Source organism: Apium graveolens, chromosome 4, assembly GCF_009905375.1.
Source record: "Apium graveolens cultivar Ventura chromosome 4, ASM990537v1, whole genome shotgun sequence".
In the NCBI taxonomy this organism is placed as follows: Eukaryota; Viridiplantae; Streptophyta; class Magnoliopsida; order Apiales; family Apiaceae; genus Apium; species Apium graveolens.
Window position 1 is genome coordinate 94198572 of NC_133650.1, and position 6701 is coordinate 94205272.

Consider the following 6701-nt stretch of genomic DNA (forward strand, 5'->3'; position numbering starts at 1 on the left):
AAAATGACTGTCTCCCATATATTATTATGTTAGTTTTATTAAAACTTCAACCACTATCTCTAATTCGTTTATTGTAAAATCAATTTTTGGTAACATATATGTATGTATATCAAAGAAGATCGAATTTATGGAATTACCAAAAGATTGAAGAAAAAATGATCTTAAAAGTTATGGCCTTGTAACAGTATTTGATGATTTAAAATTTAGATTTGAATTTTTTTTTCTTTCTCTTTTATTTTTTAAATTTTGAGTTTGATTATTTGTAAAGTTGCATTATGTTAATATTGGACAGTGAATAAAGTTACTTTATATGGTAAAATGTATAATATGCAATTCTATAGATTTTTTGTAATTTTTTTGAATTTTGGTTGATTTAGTTACTTATAGATTCATTTTTGGTTAATTTTGTTAAAAAATTGTTGCACATGTGGTTGCTAGTATTGCAAATTGGAAGAACGATTTTTTGAATTATTTTTGAAGTGTTTTTTATAACCGTTCAAATAGCATTTGAAGTTGTAAGAGTTGCATATCGTATTTTTGAGAATAAAAATTAAAAAAAAATCATATTTTGTATAAATTGGTTTTAAAATAAGTCGTACTTTGAAAATGATTTTCAAAAAAACTTGTATTTAGTAAAACCCTAACTAATAGTATTATTGATCTAATGTGTTTCAAAAAAAAAATATATAATTGATTTAAAGAGGAAAGTTTTATAAAGTTCATCTTTTAATTAGAGTTCTCGGAGTACATCTATGTTCAGCAAATAAAATATCTTGTGAAACATGTTTCACAAATATCATTACTTCAATACAATCATGCATTTATAAGTACAATATGTATGTTCTGCAACATATGTATGTTGTGCAACATGAGCATTTATGTTTTGCAAACAAAGTGTAGAATAATATATTTTGCAATGTTCTACTTGTAAAATTTATGCAATCTGCAAGATTTTCAATAAAATTGTGATATTTGTAGAATATCATTCTAAAAATAATATGTTTTGCAACAATTCTATATTTTACTTGAAATATGGGATGCTCGCAGGTACAACGTCATATAAACTGGTTGAAGATAAAAGAAAGGTATGCGTTTTATCAGCATGTACGTAGATAACTGGATTATATTATATCCATTCAGAATGATAAATTGAGAAAATAGGTAGGGATAAGTAAGGAAAAGTAAAGATAAGGGCGGGCCTTATTAATTACAGCACTACGTATCAATTTGGAAGCTTGTCATTTATACAATGCTGTTACATTGAGCTTACTCTCTTCCTGTTGCAGTAGTCATCCATTTCCCTAACTAATGCTCTGCATCCATCATATCAGTAATGGTGTGTATTGTCCAATCATGTTTGATTTATTACGAAATTAAGTTATGGATGATTTGAGAAAGTGACGGACATTTACGATGTTATGTTTTTTTTAATCGAACTACCATAGATCTTTATCTTTCTTTAATTAACTTAACTGCACAGAGTGAGTTTGTTTCTAAATACTCCTAAGCTGCATTTGATTCAACAATCATCATTGTTCAACAAAATTGATCCCATGTGCTCCTTTTCTGCACCTGATTTAAAATGGGTTGTAAGTTGTCTGTTAGCCAGTACACATCATAAAAATCAGCTGCTTATTACCCCCTAACCTATCTATTTGTTTGGTTGTTTTTCTTTCTTTTTCCTTTTTAATATTGTCTTCACAGGCGCTCCTATTTCACCTTGATTCTCTTTTCTCGGTTAACATCTCATTATTTCAACTTTACTGGTTAATTTTGACAGATTACCTTGTTCACTACCAATACCTATCTAATTATATTATGCATTTTGTCAACAAAATGCACCCTTGAGCTAAATTGACAGCGTATTTACTCCTACAAAACTAGCTAGTGGTTTGGATAAGCTACTTGTGAAATGAATTTTTAGTTTTTTCAATGAAAATGGTATTAACCGCTTGAATCAATTGCTTGTAGTTTAAGTAGATACGTCCCAATAATCCTGTAAGAGCATATCCAATTGCGGCGTTAGAATTAGAACGGTCACATATGATTCAAGCGAGAGTGAAAGATCAGATTTGTGACACTCATTAAGTGTTGTTTTTATTTGACTCACAAATTTGATGATTGGAAGTAAAGTCAATTAATATCAAACGTTCTTCTTTTTTTATCATGGAAAAAAATAGTACTATGAAGTTGACACGGTCCTTGTAGATATCTGACCTGAAATTATAAGGCTTTGCTCCACTTATAAATTACACAAGCTCTCCACAAACCAAAAATAAAAAAGCTCCATCTTCCTGGGAATAAATTTATTCATATCTTATATCTCCTTCCATGGTTACCATCTTTCAATCATGCCTAACTTCTCCCCTCCAAACTTCCGCTTCTTTCTCTCCAGGTCTGCTGGACTCCTACTTTTTACAACTGAATATTTACATAAGAGTATGCTCGTCAAGGTTTTGAGCCCCGCTTTGAATTCGGGTATTAAAAGCGGGGCTCAATACCTTAGATACTAGTTTATTTCATTCATCAATTTTTTATAGTGGAAATCTGTTGTTAAAATATAATATAAGATTCTCGTTAGTAAACACTTGTGTATCTTGACTAAAGCATGTATTATAAAAAAAATCAATTGCAGGTGGCTTGGAATTTTTAGACTCCAGAAAACTGGGTTGGAAGATGCCGAAGACTCAATCCCAGTGTCCAACTCATCATCTGTGGAGTGCTACGCTTGCACACAAGTGGGGCTCCCAGTATTCCACTCCACAACTTGTGACCAAGTCCACCAGCCTCAGTGGGAAGCCTCTGCTGGCTCTTCTTTAGTTCCCATTGAAGCCCGTGCACGCAATCAGACCAAGAGAATTCCTCGATCCTCGGGCTCATTCGGACGTGTACTTGACCCTAGGAGCAAACGAGTGCAAAGATGGAACCGAATTTTTTTACTTGCACGTGGCATGGCCTTAGCTGTGGATCCTCTATTCTTCTACTCTCTTTCGATTGGTCGAGGTGGATCACCGTGCTTGTATATGGACGGTGGATTGGCTGCAGTGGTGACGGTGATCAGGACTTGCGTGGATGCTGTGCATTTGTTTCATCTGTGGCTGCAGTTCCGGTTAGCCTATGTGTCCAGGGAAACTTTGGTGGTTGGGTGCGGGAAACTGGTGTGGGATGCACGTGCCGTAGCTGCACATTATGTGCGCTCGCTCAAGGGATTCTGGTTTGATGCTTTTGTTATACTTCCGGTTCCACAGGTTAGTTAGTATATTTGCACTCATCATTTCCTAGTATAAGTGGACCACCTGCTCACAAACACCCTCACAGTCTCTGAGTTGTTCATAGCTCGAAAATATTATAATTTAATCCCATGTTGCTCATCGAAACATCACTTGAGGCGATACTCTGCAGACAGTTTAAGTTTAACTAATCTGTTCTCTTAAACTGCAGGTTTTTAAATTTAAGATTATTTATTAAAAATATTGAAGTAAAAGGATTGATTGATTTACAAACTTTATTTTGGAACTATCATACGATTATAGGAGTGTACTATAAAGGTTGCAAGTTGCAACAAGAATCGAGAATGTACCTGCATAACCTCTGATATGCAGAGTCATCACGGGAGAAGATTTTGGTGTGAAAGCAGCTAAATGGACGGGTGCGATGTAATTGTGGGTACCCATAACAAATATTGATTTGGAATGGTTCTTGTGGGCGCCCCAGATTTACATGTATATGAATCTGGACACACACATAATTTTAAACGTATGTACTTGTTGTATGTTGTGATTGCACCTTAACCAATTATTATTGGATCCCAACTACTATATCAAGTGTCAAATTGTCAAATAAAGTTTTGGCGTAGTTGTTGAGGTCGTGTCGAGATCACGAGTTCGTGATTAAATATAAAAAAAAAAACTACCACATCAAGTCTGAGGCACATGTGAGTTGTGACTAAGTAAATTTCTGCAGTTAAATATTTGGAAAATATAATTATCTGATTAATACTCAAGAACTATTTTTAATCAGGATACAAATAAGATACAATGAAATACAAAATTGCATGATTTGTTTGATAATGGGAGTTTGATTAGTGACCTGATTTATATGTAACTCGCTCTTTCATTGTATCAGGCTGTATTCTGGTTAGTGGTTCCGAAATTGATAAGAGAAGAGAAGATAAAGCTGATCATGACAATACTTCTACTTATCTTTTTATTTCAATTCCTCCCCAAGGTCTACCATAGCATTTGCTTGATGAGAAGAATGCAGGAGGTCACAGGCTATATTTTTGGCACCATTTGGTGGGGTTTTGGCCTTAATCTCATAGCCTACTTTATCGCGTCTCATGTAAAGCTTTTTTACATTTAAGTTTATGCCATTTTCCTATAAGAAAACATTCCAGGACCAGTGACCATAACATGTGTATATATATAGGCTACTTACTTTTTTCTTCCTCCGTCCTGAAAGGTGGCTGGGGGGTGCTGGTATGTTCTTGCCATACAGAGAGTTGCTTCTTGCCTTAGGCAACAATGTGACAGGAAAGCTCCATGTGACCTCTCATTGTCTTGCTCAGAGGAAGTGTGTTACCAGCTTTTTATGTCAGCAGACACACTAGACAATCCATGTGGTGGTAACTCAAGAGCAGTGCTTAGAAATCCAATATGTTTAGATGTTAATGGACCATTCCATTACGGCATCTATAATGGCGCTCTTCCGGTCATTTCCAGTAACTCTGTTTCCGTCAAGATCCTCTACCCCATCTTTTGGGGTTTAATGACTCTCAGGTAAATTATAAAATCAAATGATGCTAACATCTCATTTCCTTAAAACCAGTGAAGCCTGATATATTTCATTTATTGTAAATTAAATTAACTTTGTTTTATGATTTTTGAACATATCTCATGTGTTGGTTACAGCACATTTGGAAATGACCTAGAACCAACAAGTAACTGGCTAGAAGTGGTATTTAGTATAACGACTGTGCTTAGTGGTTTAATGCTCTTCACGCTATTGATTGGAAATATTCAGGTAAGTCTATTAGCTGTAAGATCAATTGTTAAGAATTTAAGGCTTGGCATCTATAACAAACTGAATTGAAACTTGAAGGTATTCTTGCATGCGGTTATGGCAAAGAAGAGGAAAATGCAGATAAGAATCCGAGACATGGAGTGGTGGATGAGGAGAAGACAGTTACCATCTCAATTAAGACACAGAGTTAGACATTTCGAGCACCAGAAATGGTCAGCCATGGGTTGTGAGGATGAAATGGAGTTGGTTAAAGACTTGCCTGATGGACTCAGACGCGATATCAAAAGATTCCTCTGTCTAGATCTCATTACAAAGGTAACAAACTTGATTATCAACTCAGACTACTATTATATGACTATCAGATCACAGATTAGAAAATAATCCTAGCCTATTTGTTCTTTCTTTAATTATCAAAGGTACCACTGTTTCAAAGTCTGGATGATCTGATCCTCGACAACATATGTGACCGTGTTAAACCCCTTGTTTTCACTAAAAACGAAAAGGTAAAACAAAATCATGCACACATTTTTTTTTCCCAGTTTCATCATTTGAAATCACTAGAGAAGTTCTTTTATATGTTAAAGCAGATCATTCGAGAGGGGGATCCTGTATCTCGAATTGTGTTCATAGTCAGGGGGACGCGTAAAGAGTAATCAAAACCTGAGCAAAGGCATCGTAGCTACAAGCATACTAGAGCCAGGAGGCTTCTTAGGAGATGAACTTCTGTCTTGGTGCCTTAGACGCCCTTTTATTGATAGACTGCCTGCTTCATCAGCTACATTTACTTGCCTTGCACCAACTGAAGTATTCGAACTTGAAGCAAACAATCTGCGATACATCACTGATCATTTTCGTTACAAATTTAATAATGAAAGACTAAAGAGAACAGCAAGGTTTTACTCATCCAACTGGAGAACATGGGCAGCTGTCAATATACAATTGGCTTGGCGCCGTCACATAGTCAGGACTAGGCCTCCGGTGATCAATCATGTGACTGAAAATGAGGGCGATAGGAAACTATGGCAGTATGCTGCAATGTTCATGTCCCTCCGGCCACATGATCACCTTGAATAAGTCAAGAATAAAATAATAAAGATGAAGGGCCCTGATTTATTCTAATAATTTGAATTGTCACCGAATATATGCTAATGGTCTGAAACCTGGTTTTTAAGAGCATCTCTTGCGGGCGCAGAAAAGAGTGACAAAGTATCATCCTGTGGCATGTCACTCTTGTAAGCTATCCCTTGAAGGTCTAGGGATGTCAATTAAAATAGTCAACTTTTGATAATTTTGACACCCTTCCATAATGAAAACAAAACAATGTTATATGGCCTAATAAAAACATATATCTTGGTAATTGTTTAAATTATACTTGTATATAAGTAAGTTGGCAACTTTGAGTGCTAATTGTAGAAGTAAATTTTGGTAAGAAGGGTGTCAAAAATATAATTAAATAAAAAGACTCTAATAAATTAATATTATTGATGAGTTGACAATATTGGCAACCTTGAAGGTTTAGGGATGTCAATTAAAATAGTCAACTTTTGATAATTTTGACACCCTTCCATAATGAAAACAAAACAATGTTATATGGCCTAATAAAAACATATATCTTGGTAATTGTTTTAAATTATACTTGTATATGAATAAGTTGGCAACTTTGAGTGCTAATTGTTGAA

The 6701-nt window shown here is 34.9% G+C and overlaps 1 pseudogene; it reads left to right on the plus strand.

The window, feature by feature from the left end:
• The first annotated feature begins 2200 nt into the window (after positions 1-2200).
• Positions 2201-6163, plus strand: LOC141718379 (cyclic nucleotide-gated ion channel 2-like; annotated as a pseudogene).
• Positions 6164-6701: the final 538 nt, after the last annotated feature.